General features: G+C 41.7%; 1 long non-coding RNA gene across 1 annotated transcript; it reads left to right on the top strand.

Moving 5' to 3' along the window:
* The first annotated feature begins 9,710 nt into the window (after positions 1 to 9,710).
* On the top strand, positions 9,711 to 15,561 carry LOC133447507 (uncharacterized). Its single transcript, XR_009782916.1, has 3 exons — positions 9,711 to 9,859; positions 12,651 to 12,791; positions 15,427 to 15,561. It is a non-coding gene; the product is annotated as an uncharacterized LOC133447507 (long non-coding RNA).
* Positions 15,562 to 17,081: the final 1,520 nt, after the last annotated feature.

Raw genomic sequence — 17,081 nt, forward strand, 5'->3', positions numbered from 1 at the left:
GCGGTGAGATGAATCCGCGGGGGTTAATGTTTATGGCGTGTTGTGTGCGTCGGGCCGTCCTTCATCCGGAGGGAAACGAAGCAGACAAGCATCAAGAAAAAAGGGGATCAGCCAACAGGTTTGGTCCCTGAACACGGAACCTGAAACCAGGAGCGACACACTCTGCTGTCTGCCTCCCAGAGATTCTGGAGCCGCTGTCCGTCTTATCTGGATGTGATAACAGATGACAACAAATCCGCAAACACACACACACACACACACACACACACACACACACACACACACACACACACACACACACACACACACACACACACACACACACACACACACACACACACACACACACACACACACACACACACACACACGCTCCCACCCACGCTGCAGGCCAGGTTATCCTACAAAAGTGTCATGTGTGACACTTACGTCTTGGGCAATAAAACTGTCCAGTTTACTGCGCTAAAGCTGTGAAATACAGCTATTTTAAATTAGTGTTGTTGTTCTTTTGTGTCCATTTCAAATAACACCATTTTCTGTTTAGATTATTGCAAATAAACTGAAATTAAATTTCAAAAGGCTGCAGAACCACTGACAATAAAGATGCGTAATGACGCATAACCTTCACGCGTTTCTCCGTGCACCATTGCCACTAAACCTGCCATTAATGCCTGTGGAGACGCTCTTAGGAGACAGACAGTATTATCGTTTGTTTTATCTTCAGCGTTTAGCGCAGCCACGGGGTAAATGGGCCCCTCTGTCTCAGACACAGCGATTGTGTTTATAGTTTTAAAGGCTATTTGTGCCTCGCGCGCTGATGAATGGCACTAAAAAAATCCTCTCCGGCCTCAGCGAGAGTCACCTCTGCTCCAGCTCTTGGTGTTATAATTGAAGAAATAAAGTAAACGAAGCACAAAGCGCAAGGAAATGTTTAGGATTGGTTTGTATATCGCCTGTGCAGTTCCCACCCCAGTTGTTTCTATTGTTTCATGCAAAAAGGAAATCCAACGAAGGTGCGCAGTGCTGACCAAGTGCGTACAAATCTGAGAAAACAATCCCCAAATCTACACTGATTTACTCTGTCAACTGTAAATTGAACATGACAGGTCTGGCATGTGTTTCATATCCCAGATGCCTGGTGGTGCAGCAGCCCCGCGGCCCCCTTTGACCTGTCTTTCTGCAGCACATCTCCGACTCAGATAAAGCTTCTGATAAGGTAGCTTAAAAACTTCCGCTGGACGAACGTGTGGGTATTTTTAAGGGTTGCGTGTTGGAGTCAGGGCCCCCCAACCCCCTCACCACCACCACTACAACACCTCTATTTCTCTTCCTTGTGGGTTGGTTGGTGGTCTGACCAGTGTCCTGAAGGCCTTTGGGGGATTTAGATCCCATAACTGAGGGATGATGGGATTAATTCTGGACTATAAGAAAGTAGCAGTGATGAGCAAATGGGGCCAATAAGCTCCTTTACAACATAATTCTTAAATTTAAAACCAAGTGTGTAATTATTGAAGCTTCCATTTAAAATGTACATCGAGAGGTCACATGTCTAGAGGCCATATTTTGTTAATAATCTTTAATTACAAGTTAAAGACGAAATAAAACGGAAAAATATATGAAGGAAATGTAAAAAACCAGACATACTGCACAGTTTCACTGAGAGGTGACCTGATAGGCTATACATTGTTAATGAAAGCCATACACCAATTACCAAATATAATATCTCAAGACTGATAAGTCATTGCTTAAAATGAATTAAAAGCCAGCTTTATCTTCACATATACATTAAACAAATCAATTTACAAGAACATATTTATATCATTTTGTTAGGTGGCTCTTGTTTTGTTGTTTCATCAAAGTTTAAATGACCATCCAGATTTATTTTCTAGTCTCTATAAGAGTCAAACAGAAATACAGGATCATGACTGTCTTAAACTTAATCAGAATCAGAATCATAATCAGAAAGGGGGTTTATTGCCAAGTTTGTTAACACACACAAGGAATTTGTTGTGGTGATTGGTGCAATACAGTAAAAATAAAAATAAAAATATAAAAGCAACCAAATATATGGGGATAAACTAAGAGATAGAATAAAGTAAAATGTATAACAGAAATAAACAGAAATGTACAATATGAGGATTAAAAAGTGCCGGATATGAATCTTTACAAAAAGTGACGTAGGATGACAGATGATAGATAAAATGTATAAACAGAAATGAACAATATAGACAGAAATTTACAATATGGGGTTTTTAAGCAGAATAAAATCCAATATTTGAGCTGTGTATGTCTCCTGAAAGCTGTGTATGTCTCCTGAAAAATAATAATCAGTGCTTGGTTCTGAAAGAGGTCATACTTAACACTGGCCTCAGCTTGTAGTTATTTTGTCTGAATATTGTGTGGTTTTATTTTGTCTACAAATTATCTTCAGGTCAACATGACTTGGGTTTTCCAGTTGGTGATAATGATGATAAAAAATGGCCAATAATAACCCAACTGATGCATCAGTCTACCTCTAACATGATAACTGTATTTTCCTAAGGAAAATGTAACATGGTTAGTAATTGTCATTTTGAAACATAAGACAACGGATGTTTACAACTTGTATTTATATATTTATTTAATGTTAACGCCCTTTAATGTGTAGGCCACGGTCTGAGATTTGATTCATGTGAAAGTCAGTCTACAGTTTCATAGCAAACTGTTAGTGACTTTACTCAGATGTTAAGATGAAGAATTTCTGCTACATTAAACCCAGACCGACATGACCCAAACAGAACCCCGAAGGAGTGTGACAGAATCAGCAGAGATACAGAGACAGCCTAAATCCACTGAAGAACACATTCTCTGTGTCCAGATGTACCAGATGGTTTTTTTAAAAAATGCATCACACCACATAACCAGGAAACAAGATTTAAAAAAAATATTTATTATAAATGATGTAAAAGAAAAACAAGTGACAAAAGTGATCTGAAGAAAGAAACTCAGCGCTTTACCACGAATGGCGGAGGTCATCAGCCCACTTGAAAGTCACTGGATTGACTCCTGGCCCTGCAGTCTGTGCCTCAAGGTTTCCCTACATTGAACCTGATGTGTTCATCGACACGTGAGGGTGTGTATGATAGAAGAGGCCTAGACGTAGAAAAGTATATCCATGTCTATAAGACTCATTATCAATACAGCCCATTCACCATTTACAAAGAGACACACCCACAAGCCATACAAACTATATTATGATCAACTGAACAATGATTTCAAGAAAAAAAACTAGATTAAGAACCCCCCTCCAAAAAAACAAACAAAACAACAAAAAAACAAAACCAACCCTGAATGTTGTCTCTGATATAAGTGTTTTCTGCTCTTAGAGGGAATTAAGAAAGCCGTACTGTTTCACGAGAGAATACATAATATTTGAGAAAGTTTTAAATGTTTGAATCCCAGAGTTGGATTTCAGTTTAGAAGTCACGTTGATTGGTCATGCTTTTTTGACCATTACAATTTTCAATGAAATATAAAAATCTTCATTGTTTAAAGTGAAAAAAACAGATTAACAGTGAAGTACAACTTTACACTGGTACGCAGATCAAAAACATGCATCACAGATTTACAAATGGTAACAAAAGGAGAAAAAATGGGAAAGTTGAACCCAGGTTAATGGTCCGGACTGAATATTCTGCACATTAAAGAATTCTACATGAAACTAAATAAAATGTCAAATTAGTTAAGTGTTTAAACACATGAAAAAAAATGTACAAAAAATGTTTCTCTCGATACAGAAATTAATTTTAAACATTAAAGAAATCCAACTATGTCGAGTCAAGCATATCAGTCCAGACTTGTTTCTCCACAACGACACGAACCAAGCGATGACAGGATGTATCCAAGAAAAAATTAATTTCACTTCAAATCGCAGCTAAAACATGAACAAATGTGTAAAAGCGTCACAGCAGAACCTCACTAATTGCTGTGCATCACAGCAAACCATCAGCCTGAACTATGGAAATTCAAGTACCACCATATTTACCTTTCTTTTCAACAGTTTATCAGATATGATGTTTCCCAATGAGCTTCCTGTCCCCCGTGTATCAGTTAATGGGTCATGAAGTCCAGTTTGCTTCCAGTTCAAGGCCAGGTCTTTGGCAACGGCCCTGTCACACTGTCTTCATCTCTGCTGCATCCTGGATGCTTCTCACGCCGTAACAGTATCACACGCGGACTGTTATGCAGATATAAATGAGCTGGGCTGACCGGGGGGTCAGTATGTGGACCTTTGTTTCTGTTTTCTGTCCTTCACTCCACAATGAGCTACGATACCCCCCTGTGGCTGCTTGGGGAAAGCATGCAAACGTTGCTAGGACTCATAATGAAGTTGATTTTTTTTGCCAGAAAAGTTAAAAGATAGAGTTCTAATTTTGGCCGAGATCATTCAGGGGTCAGCAATGTCTCGTTCTTCGAGTGACGTGACAGTAACCTCAGGAACCCAGAAGTCCAGAAGTCAAGCTGTTGTAACTGAAAACCGACTGCATCTGATGTCGAGTGCCATCTGTCTGTGCATCATTTGTCTTGTCTGTGATGGAGGGAGCAGCATCTCCTTCATCTCCCCTCCATCCTCTGCTTCCTCCAGACTGCCTCCCCTCACACACGCTCACCGGGTCATGTTCTTAGGCTTGGCAAGGCTTCACAGTCTTCTGGTGAGTTCAAGGTGATGCAAGGGCCCTCGGGGGACGGACGAGGACGGATCTTACTCTGCGTCTAATTTAGTTTAGTCTATGGTGCTTTGCAGCTGATGTCTGAAGTCAGCACAAGCTGTGTTGGAGCTGCAAGATGATGAATGGATTTCAAGGGACACAAGCAGACAGTAAAAATGATTACCAAGCTGCTTGTTTTTTTTATAAAGTTAGAGGATTTGTATACAAAGACTTATATAAGCGCTAATAAAAATAACATAACTCCCTAATCACCAATCCGTCAGTGCACTATTCCTCCTGCACCAGAGTTTAACCCATCAAACTCCTCTTTCCCCTCTCTCAAGATTGTTAAACTCTTACATCTTTATTTTTCCAGGTAGGCCCAGCTAACTACAGAAAAATACCCACAGTCACGCTGATTCTTTGGGTCTACATTTTTAGCAACAACCTTTTAACAGCACATTGCAGCAGAGTGGAGACAACAGTTTCACTGCAGCTCTAAAACTGGAGAAAACACAGCACAACTGGAATGTTTTCTCTGATTTAAAAAGCAACTGAAGACTATACAGCTGTTTTAGAAGCTACCTATGTTGTACTTTGCATTAAAAGTAGTATTTTATGTTTGAAATGTATTTTAAAGCACCACTATAGAGGATTCTAGCTGTGGGCTAGCTGTCTCTGCTGCTGTGCTGATGTGAAGAAACACCTTACTCTGTTGTTGGATTATGTTGTGAAGAGGATGATCTGTGTTATCCATTATGTTCATCATTTTATATAGCACATTTATTTACACATTAAACAGAGCCAGCTTTACTAATCAGTTTGTCTAGTTTCTTTTAAGTCCCCCTCTCTGATGCTGCTACCCCAACAGGTGACTGCAGATGAGGATGTTCCCTCCATCACAGACTAGGGCTGGGCGATATATCGAGATTTTAATATATATCGATATATTTTCTTTTTTTTAATGATTTTGATATAGCTTATTTTGTGACAAATTGACTTGAATGTTTTATTTGAGATTTGCACAAATGTTTTGTTATTTGCACAACTGTCAACCTCAGTGGAAAAGTCTGCCTGTTACTGTCTACATTGTATTAATTGCACAGTATATTTTAATTTAATTGTTATGCAGGAAAGGGATATTTGTTTTATTTTATTCAAGAAGCATTTTTATTCTATATGTGCAGGCAGTTTATTTTTATTTCATTTGTTTTATACATTTTGATATTGTTCAGACCTCTGTTAATAAAGGTACCTGTGTGACATTTGGCACGAGGCTTTGTATTAAAACTGTTTTTTTAAGGGTTTGCCTCAGAAAAAAATGAAGCTAACAGAGATGCTATGCTATAATGTTTTGGGGGAAACCCCAATTATGGCACAGAAAAAATATAGATATGTATCGAGTATCGCCATTTAGCTAGAAAATATCGAGATATGACTTTTGGTCCATATCGCCCAGCCCTATCACAGACTAAACATTTTGCTACATACACAACCAGAAGTCCAATCTGCCCTGTTCTCCTTTTTTTGGACGGCGTCATTGTTGCATCTCCAGTCCAGTTGGTTGTCCAGCTAGGTGAACATTACAGTGTTTTTGCTCCTCTGCTATCTCCATGTCTTCTCCCATGATGGAAATAATGTGTAATTTATTACTGGATCATGTAAAATCTGCTATCATCTCATTTGTCTTGTTCACATTCCAGATGAGATGACTGCACCCACATCAGGCCACAAACAGCACACCAATTCTCTCTCCTCAGTTGCTTGTTTCACACCCATTGTCACGGCTCAGACAGGACAGAGAACCCACATGCACAACACCAGGCAGAATCAGAGTCCAAGAGGCTTTATTCGGGTCCAAGGCAGGCAGGGGTCAAAACGGGGCAGACAGGCAGATCAGGCAAACAAGTCCAAGGGGGCAGGCAAAAATCAAAAACCGGGAGTCATGCAGGGTTACAGGCAGGCAGGCAGGCAGGCAGGCAGGCAGGCAGGCAGGCAGGCAGGCAGGCAGGCAGGCAGGCAGGCAGGAACAGGACAGAAAACAGGAAGGCTGGAAAGCGGGGCAAAAGCACACGACAATCTGGCAACAGGTATGAGGGAATGGGCTGGTTTATGAAGGGGAAACTGATGAGGGAAACCAGGTGTGGAGCTGGGCCAGGGAAGCACAGGTGAAGGGAATGAGGCTGATGAGGGTGGCAGGATCCAGATGACAGGAGAGTCAGTAACACAGCAAAAAAAACATGAACTGTGATCATGACACCCATTCATCTGCAGAGCCCTCAAAGTATATCCGAAGTTGACAGGACCCTGACCTGCACTGGTAGTCTGAGGTGAGCAATAGGAAGAGGAAGAGACAATCTTATAAATTGTGGTCTGGTTCTCAGGTAATCTGTTGTCCAGGTTTATTTTGGAGGCATCCACCTGTGTCTTCTGGAGTTTGTTACACAATAAAACTTGCTGGATTGTGTTAAACGCACTGGAAAAACTTCACAGTACTGCCCGCTTTGTCTCATGAACGTGAGCGAGTCACTGACCTCAAACTCACTGTTAAAACATGGTGTCCTCATTTGGTAATTATCCTCCTCCAGAGATGATCAGTGGTCCTCAACCTTTTTCAGTGATGTACCCCCTGTGAAATATTTTTTCAGCCAAGTACCCCCTAACCAGCGCAAAGCACTTTTGGTAGTAAAAAAAAGACCTAAAACAGAGCACTGGGCCATCAGTAACTGATTTATTAAACATAAGAATATTGCTCTTTCACAGACCTGGTTGCTGAATTCAATCTCCCACCCTCCCATCTTTTTAGATATTTCCAGGTGAGGAACTGTGCCAAATCCCTGTTCACTAACTTCCCTCACCTTCCACCTGAGCAGCCATGGGGTGACCTTTTGCAATTTAATCCTTTACAAAAGTCTTTAATTTCAAAAGTTTATAGTTCTATTCAGTCATATGATGGATATTTGACCACTAGCACAAAAGAGACTTGGGAGCGTGAACTAGGATTAGCTTTTGATCAATATTGGTGGGAAGCTGCACTGAAGGTAATTCACAAGACATCCATTTGTGCCCGCTTGACCTTGATACAATTTAAAGTTGTTTTTAGATGTCATTATTCAAAGACAAGGCTAGCAAGAATTTTCCCAAATATGGTAGATGTTTGCGACAGATGTGCAGGCTCACCTTGTAATCTTACGCATATGTTTTTCTCTTGTCCAAATGACTAAATTTTTGGCAAGTTTACTTCAACACCATGTCCAAGGTATTTTCAAAAACTATTGACGCTTCACCACACATTGGCATTTTTGGTCTTCCTGAGGAATACACCAGATATTCTACTAAGGAATTGGAAGTAATGGCTTTCACCTCCGTGATTGCTAAACGCCACCTCCTTCTTAACTGGAAATCCACAACAGCCCCTTCCAGTACACAGTGGATTAACGAGGTTATGTCCCTTTTAAAAGTAGAAAGAATTAGATACTCAAGGAGGGGAAACTTGAACAAGTTCTATAAAAAATTGGCAACCGTTTATGGACTTTTTTGCGACAACGTAACCCCCCCCACACCCTTTTTAGTTATTTATTTATTTTTATTTTTTTTGTTTTTTACTTGGGTTTTCTTTTTTTTTTTTTAAGATCTTTACTTTTTGTCTATCCTTACGTTTATATGCCGAGTTGATTATTTCATACAGACTATGTCTATTTTATTATATTGTTTATCTAGTCTTGTTTTGTATTATCTTTATCTGTTCTTAAAAAATGTGTAAATTGAAATTCTCTGATGCATACAACCACGTTCATTGCTGTCACCAATGTGCCCTGGTGTATGTAAGTGCCTTTGTTACGTTTGCATCAATAAAAAATATGAAACAGAAACATAAAAATATTGCTGCTACGCTTCAACCAAGACTCCATCGTTGGTCCAAGTGATTGACAGGTGAAGCCAGGTGGCATTTGACAGGTTAGGTGGAACCATCCTGGTGTGGGGGATACTCTGGGGTTTTAGGATAATAAGTTGAATAGCCTACTCCTGAAGATAAAATTCATTTTATGAATTTAGACTTATATTTTCCTCAATTATTTATGAAATAATTATTTTTAAAGGATTTTTGCATGGATGCTACTTTTTAAATATATGTATATTTTGAAATCTCACGTACCCCCTGTAGTGCCTTCACGTATCCCCAGGGGTACGCGTATCCCCATTTGAGAACCACTGGTCTAGATGACTGTGGGTTTGTTGATATACTTTTATAATGGGGTCTTCGACTCCATCTCCACAATGGTAAGCAAACTGCAGGGGTCCTGAAACGTGGTTTTTTTGCTCTCTCAGGTGACACCGTCTAAACCTGCAGCTGGTTCTGGTTCAGTCTCTCCAGCTGCCTCTTCACCTGACTGCAAGAGATAGACAGGTAGGAGAGAGAAGCTTCATATTGATTCATTTCTGTGTTTGCGTTAAGTCAGCTTTCTCTTAGACCTGTTGGAAACTATTTTGGTGACATCCACTGATTTATAAATTCACAATTTTTCTCATCTAAAGACTGCCAATCGATTTCAATGTAGTCTGTGGCCTCTGTTGCAATAGTGTGTAAATCAACCCCAAGAGGGCAGCAGCACTCCTTTTTCACCAACTCACTTACATTAACATCCTTATCCTTATAACCTTTACTCATTTGACTATTTAGATTTAATGAAAAATAAGAAAGGAAAAGAAAGGAGAGAAAATAATCATAAAGTGTGTTATCACGCACAAAGAGAATGTCACGCACGTTCTCGTTTCAGGAAATATGGTTTGCACGTCCAGCCCAAGTTACCCTGGTGTCTGCATGCAGGCTGGACGAAACTACCTGTGGACAAATTACTATGATGCAAAAGTGTGACAGTCTAATTTCAACTCAGGATGAAACTGAAGTGATGTCTTAGGAGATCTGAAACTGTGATAATGCTCCGCCTTTTTGTAAATGGACAGTATAACTCCGTCCCCCGCTGCCCCCCCTCTTTAGATATTAGTTTCCATGAATGTGAGCTTGTCATGCCAGAGTCCTGCAGCCTGCTGCTGCTGCTGTATCAGCTGCCGTTGCTTTATGGTCCTTAAATTGCCCCAGCCTTCTTCAAGCCCATTTAACATGCTGACAGCCCCATTTTCCATGCAACAGGAGTTGACCAAAAAATGAGGTAAGAGCATCGCTAATAGGCTAAATGACCAACACTGTAACACAGCTTGCCAGAGCAGCTTAATTTCCACACTTGGCTCGTTGGATAATTCATGGGGAGACAAAGGCAGCGTGGAAAGAGCGCTGGTCTCTGTGCACGTCTTCGGTCAAGGATGAGACACAGACACACATACACTGTTAGCCGGGATATGTGTATGTTCCCAGGAAGGCCACAGAGTCCTTGGCATCGTTGTGACGGCCTCCTGTGCAAAAACACGTAAACACATCATTCACTCACTCTGAATCCATTTTCATCACTTCTAATTGTGTGGCAGGTACTGTGGCATTTAGAGCTTCAATCACTGTGTCATCATCTTGGCACATAGATCCTTGGCTGGGTTAGTCCAGACACTGTTTCATCCCGCTCCGGCCCATTGTTTTCAGTGTTCCCCAGTGGACTTGAGTGACACCAGCATGATGGTGCAACATATCTTGGGCATGCAATAAGAGGCTTGTTGAGCAAGTGAAAACACATCATAACGACTAAAAAGACTGATTATGACACACTGCTGTTTGTGCGTGGACTGCAGCACCAAGTCACCTTAACGGCTACACCGATGTATAAGGTTACTGTACAGCCACTGTGTCTGTGTGTGTGGGTGTAAGGGACAGCGATAGAGATAGTTATTGTGTGTCCTCTTCCTGTCTGTCCTCGCTGCCTGTCTCTCCATCTCTAATGGGGACAGTATGAGAAGAGAGCCTGTGCTCCGTCTGGACCTTTCTAATTGCCCCTGCCACAGAGGCCTGATACAGCAAGACCCTGTGTTCCCAGCAGGTCAGGCGTGTGTGCGTGAGCGAGAAAGAGGTAGTGAGGGAGACTCGAGCAGACAGAATCATCACTCAGGTGGTGCTCCCTCGGGTCCACCACACATTTTCAGGCCCCACATAGAGAACACTATTCATTATAAAAAATCAGAGCTTACAGGAGCTGGCCAGGAGTGGTTGGAGGAGACATCAGAGAGGGAGGGAAAGGTGAAGGAGGAGAGCACAGGACAGAAGGATGACCTGAGAAGGAGAGCTGAGGAATGCATTACAGGTTGCTGCAATGCATTCCTCAGCTCACCAACCACGTTTAAAGGCAATTGGGCTAATTCCAGGTTGGGTATTATAGGAATGCATCTGCAGGCGAAGAACATCATATGACTGTTTTTCACCATGTCATCGTTTACTAAGCAAAAATAAAGGCAAAACATAAAATCAAATCATGGGAGCGATACAAAGTGCCTCCGTGAACCAAAAGCTTGTAGATCCAACTTTGGCAGCAACAAGTTGACATAGTCTGTTCCTGGTGGACTTTGTCAGAAATATGCAAAAGAATTTTAGACACCAAGACGTCCGTGCACCCCACATCTTTTAAGTGGCAGATGATTCAACATTTTTACCTGAACAATCAGAAACAAACACAATGTTGAAAACAGAGTAATGAATACAAAAAATAAAGGTATGATAACTCGTCTGTTCCCATGTTTCATCACACTGCCTGTAAGTGGAAGACTCACTGCTTTTGAACACGCCATCCCAACTGTGTCACAATTATAAAGAATTTGGGGTTATTGAAACAAAGTTTCCATTTAATCATGCATTTCTTTTTTAAACAAGACTGCAAAAACACATTCTGTACTCATTATAAAGACGCGGTGGATGCAGAGGAGGACAATGGTACTGGACTGGTCTGTCTGCAGTCCTGACATGTCCTCAAAAGTATGAGGAGAATTTTGAAAATAAAAATGTAACAACTGTGGTTCTGTCCTCTTGCACATCTTAAGTTGTGTTTGCTGAAAGACGTAGGCAGGACAACATCTCAAACTCTGGGAAAAAAAAAAAAAGCCAGACAATTGCTATTACAAAATAGCAAAAGTTTCACTGTCCCGACTTACTTTGGGAGTTTGTTGCAGCCCAATCATGTAAATATAGATGTATACCGGTACTTAGAAATGAAATAAAGTGGGTGAGAAAAAAACTGAAACTGAAATGTTTTAGGTTCATGCTGTCAAAATGAAATCACAACCTTTTCCGTATCATACTAAATCCTCCTGATTTGGGGCCGTCTTTGTAATGCATTTGCTGCAAGGTGACACAGTTTTGGACTGTGTTGCCTTCAAGTGATATTTCACAGGAGTGTACTCACTTCTGTTGTAAACTGCAGACACGCAAACGTATGCAGCTCCATATCATCCGAGCGGCCCTCGGGCTCTCGACTACTGGCAGGCCAGGTTATGAAATCCACCCATGGCCAGGTTACAAAAATCCTCTGTGGCATCTGCCAGGGAAGGCAGCTCCGTGTTGACAGATGGGCACAGCATTCCTGGGCCTCGGCCTTGCCAGCACACTGCCAGGAGTTGGACAGAAGGAGCCATGGAGAGTCTGACTGGCATTTCTTTACACCTATGTGCTTAATTTCTGTGGCAACCTAGAGGCACGTACAACATGAGTTACATTCCCTGAATTGTGCTCCTTCAAACTGACACGTAGAGACAGTAGTGGGTGTTCCTGGGAAATGAATGGGTTGCAGTGGGTGTGGATTCAAGCACATGTCTGTTTTTTTATGAAAAGTACCTAAAATGGTTTCCATGAGCCCCATTTTTATTTGGCAAATTTATCATGTTTTGCTCTGATTCTTAAAAAAAAAAAAAAAAAGAAAAAAAAAGTTAATCCACATTACTAGTTGTATCAATCCTCTTGTTTAATTTATACCCATAAAACAAGCTTGAACTGTCCTGCAAGCTTTAGAGACATTTTTTTTCTTCTTCTAGATGTTCACCTCCACAGCTGCGACAGGCTTAAACCCATGATGGCCCAGTTATGTGATCTATGTCAAGGCAGGGAAGAAAAGTTCACCCCCTTCCCCCATGCGTCATGCTGCTTCCACAGGGATAGTGTTTTACATGCTCAAGGTGAGTGAAATACCAGCACAGCTCCGCTAGCCCATTGCTTTAGCTGCTCAAGGTCCATACCACTCTGCTGTTTGCACCACTGACCATCTGCTTCGACACCGTTCCCAAACCAGGTCATACTAAAATCTGTACGTACCCATTTAGCAGCCACTGAAGCCACACATGCAAATGCAGTTCAGCTTTGATGATTAATGATTCAGGCTGCAGATACACTTATCTTGCTACTAAGTCAGGCAGGTCTTGTGTTGTGGTGTGAAAAATGTACAGTAGTGTGCAATTCAGCGTAGCATTTTGAATGCAAATATAGCTTTGGCACAGCTGACCACGCCACATTCTCCACAATCACCACTCTTTAACATGTAGCACTACGTGGACGCAATGTTCCAAGACTGCACACAGAGGGTGCCTTGCCAACTCCTACGACAGTGAGAGATTGCAGTGATTACTCCTATGGTATGGACTGATGCATGCATCGTGCTTCAGGGAGTTTTTTTCTTGTTTCTATTTCTCTTTTTTGTTAGAATATCAGCAAGGAACATTGGCAAGTTTCACTGCCGAGAACAAAAAAGACCTGCAAACGTGAGCGAGTCACTGACCTCAAACTCACTGTTAAAACATGGTGTCCTCATTTGGTAATTATCCTCCTCCAGAGATGAGGTCAGGCTGAAAATCATCTAAAAACAAAGTGGGATGATAATGGCAGTGGTGATGACGGAAGCGAGAATGAAAAGGAGAGGAGAAGAGGACATGACAGGGTGAAAGGGAGAGAGGGAAAGACAGAGGAGTGAGACAGTGAGGTGGAACTCGGTGCTTGGTGTGAGTGAGCATGGGAAATGCGTGGGACTTACGGCCCATCACTGGCTCTAAGGGTAACCATGTAAGTTTGCACTATATAAAACCTTTGTATTATTACTAACATCTAGCTGCTGCGGATGTTCGTGGAAGAAACTCACCTGCCAGGACGTCCTGCGGAAAAGAAGAATGTGGACATTTAGTTTTTCGTGTAGGTCATATTCTCTTTGTTTAAACTCATCACTCATTCATGCACTGCTGTGGATGAGGATGCTTTTTCCCTTGTGGAGGCGATTAACGCAAAACCAGTGCTGAATAAATTGCACCACCAGAGGGCAAAATCTGGTCAGAAACCATTGTGGAGTTCCTAGAACTCACATGCATGTACACAGGAACAACGACACGAACTGTAACAAAATAAAAACATGCACACATATTCATGTGCGTCCAAAAACTACTCAACAAACATGCAAGCTTGTCATCAGTCAAACCGAGGTGAAACAGCTGCCATCCACAACTTCTAATCTAACGGATTGTACTTGTAGATATAGCAGGCTTATAGTTGTCATTAAGACTTCGAAACACAGTTAAAAAAATACTATTTCCAGGTAGCAACAGTGTAATTTATAAAACTCAGAATTTGCTTTACAGCACACTGGGATAAAACATCCACATCGGTAGCTGTAACATCTGACTTGTGAAGACTTGATGCTGGGTTTCTGTACTTCTGATGTGGTCTTTCCTCGCGTTGTTGGTCAGTGTCGTGGCTGAGGTGGCGGTAGAGCCTCTGGGAGGTCTGATTACCCTTTGAAATAAGTCATTTCAGTCAAAGTTTCCTGTGGTGGTTGATATGTGGCGCTGCTCTGTGAGGCCAGCTTTGCTGAAGCGAGACTCGCGAAGGGCGACTCTGGACTCAGCAGCAGGTTAGGCTTTTACACAGCTTTTGCTGCATGCAGCTTCTTATCAACGCAGCGAACGATGCCCCCGTGTCTGTGCAGCGTAACTCGTGCCAGGTTTTTAAACGTCCTATATATCTGCTCGGAGATGTTTGCCATAGGTGGTTTGGGTCAGCTGTTGTCAAACCCACGCTGAGGGCCGAGTGCAGCAGTTGCCGCTGAAGGCCATGACGTGTGCTGTTATTGCATGCGTGTGCACTTTTATACAGCTTTAATTACAGCCTGCGAACACAGACAGACTTGTTTATTCTGCTGCGTAGTATACACCGAGGCCTGGTTGGCACCAGAAACACACATGCCACACACACTCACACACGGCTTTATAGTAGTAAAATTATCTATCCTGGACAGCACAGGTTGTACCAGCCAGGCTGAGTGAGTAACTTCTTTTTTTTTTGTCCATTAACTCATTTATGGCTGTCTGAGCACAGACCATCATCACAAACAGACCAGGTTCTCTAACAGTAAAGACCCCTCGTTCCTCATTATTCTATGACAGACAGACAGGGAGCTCATCTATGTCTGTTTTGTAGCCATTTAGCACCTCAGTGTTTTCCAGGATTGTAGTGAGTAAGTTGTCTACAAATTTCTTCAACTTAAACAAACAGGCTATTTAAAGGGCATTGGCCTAACATAGGCTGCTTTATTTTGAGTAGACGAAGAAGGTATAAATAGACTTTGAGGAGCGCAACAAGCGAATGCTTCATGTTAAATGGTTGGCATTACATCATTGCCTGTGAGAGTGAAGTTCTGGAGAAGCACTGGACTCTTTGGGCCAGCCATTATGGTTTGTACTAATGTTCTGGTTTCACAATCCAAACATTCTAAGAGCTGTTATTTGCTCTCTTTTTCCCTTTTACTCAGTAATTCTGCTTCTTTTTTTTCAGCAAAGCAGAGCTGTCAGCAGAGGAGAAGAAGCAGCTTTATGTGGGAGACAGAAAAAGGGAAGGAGGAAGAAGACGGGAGATGAAGAGAGAGAGATAGAGAGACGGAAGTAACTTCACAAGAATCTGATCTCAAATTGACACATTTTATCCGCCATAAGGTTAGACTCAGAATGTCTTGAAACACACCTTCCCATAAATGCAGCATGGGTACTCAGCAGCTGTCCAAATATGTCTGGAAAGAATTAGACATTTAGTTAAAGCATGAAAATGATTTTAACAGCAAGGTGTACCTCTGGACAGATGGCGAGGCGGCGTCCTCCATGCGGTTTGCACTGCAACTCATCATGACCTCTGGCTTCAGTTGGCACTAATGAAGCGACTTGTGTAAATGAATCAAAGATGGTGTATGAATTTCCAACTGGTAGCTTAATCAGCGGTCGCTTAATCACCTGAATTTACTCTCAGGATCCCATGCTAATCTCACTAAAACGTGGTCCAGGAAGAGCTGAAGGTGCAGTTTTCTAAGAACCGTGCTTGTGTTTCCAAATTGTCTCACTCAAACAGTTTTCTTCAATGTGGTATTCCAAAAGCGAAAAAAAAAAGAAATCTCGTGCAGCGATCATAAAACATCAGTGGTCTCGGGGATGTTTACTACAACTGCATATGAACACTTGGATGTGATTCATTTGCGTTTTACATGTTCACTTGTTTCTTGTGCAGCTGCAGTCATATAATGAAACACGCACTAAAAAAAGAGATCTCAAGAAGACTTATGGGAAGACTTTCCCAGACAATTATATTCATCATGCAATGTATAGATCAAGAGTGTTCTGCTACTAGATTATCATTTTCCAGATGTTACTTGGATGCAGTCACAGCAGCTCATTCACAGCAATGAATGTCAAAGAAGCGGTCTCGCTTTGAGCTTTATGCAGGAAGTGGACTATATTTGGGGGTATTGTGGGTAAACAAAACCTAAACATACGCACATGTAGTGCAATTTCCAGGTGGAATTATTTCCTGTCACGCGCGAAGTCAGGCAGAGGTAAAGGCTGTGATAGTAGTATGGTGAGATGAACATACTGTATAACACAACTGCTGGTAATCACCACAGACTGTAAAAACAATGGAGCAAGCATTACGTTGTGTGACCCACTGTTTTCTGAAAAGTGGTTCTGAAGCCTATTTTTTTCTTACGGGAAATTGGATATCAGCTCTTTCAGCTCCTGCAGCAGATCCCTGCCAAAATATCTCCAGAGCTCCAGACGTTTACAGCAGAATATACCATTTAACATGCTCTCGGCAATGAAATCGAAGATTACTGTTGTGCTTAGCTGATGCTGGTTACTTTACACGACAGAGTTGTCATGGCTGTGCAATCAAAAGATTGAAACCAAAACAGTGTTTTCAACCAGGCTGTAAATGTGTTTATTTCTGTTCTAAAGAGTTTGACATTTTTACACAGAGGTCAATGGAGACAGACTGGCTTTTGGAGCCAGCCTCTAGTGGTCAGTCGAGGAACTGCAACAGATCTTAGTTCTGCATGATCCTCAACCTGGACGTTAGATGGTTGGCGCTTCGTAAGTTTGCAAACTAATGGTGGGGTAGTAGCACTGCATTAACCGATAGACAAGTGGAGGTTTCTTTCAGTCTCC

Source organism: Cololabis saira, chromosome 7 (assembly GCF_033807715.1).
Source record: "Cololabis saira isolate AMF1-May2022 chromosome 7, fColSai1.1, whole genome shotgun sequence".
NCBI classification, from domain to species: Eukaryota; Metazoa; Chordata; class Actinopteri; order Beloniformes; family Belonidae; genus Cololabis; species Cololabis saira.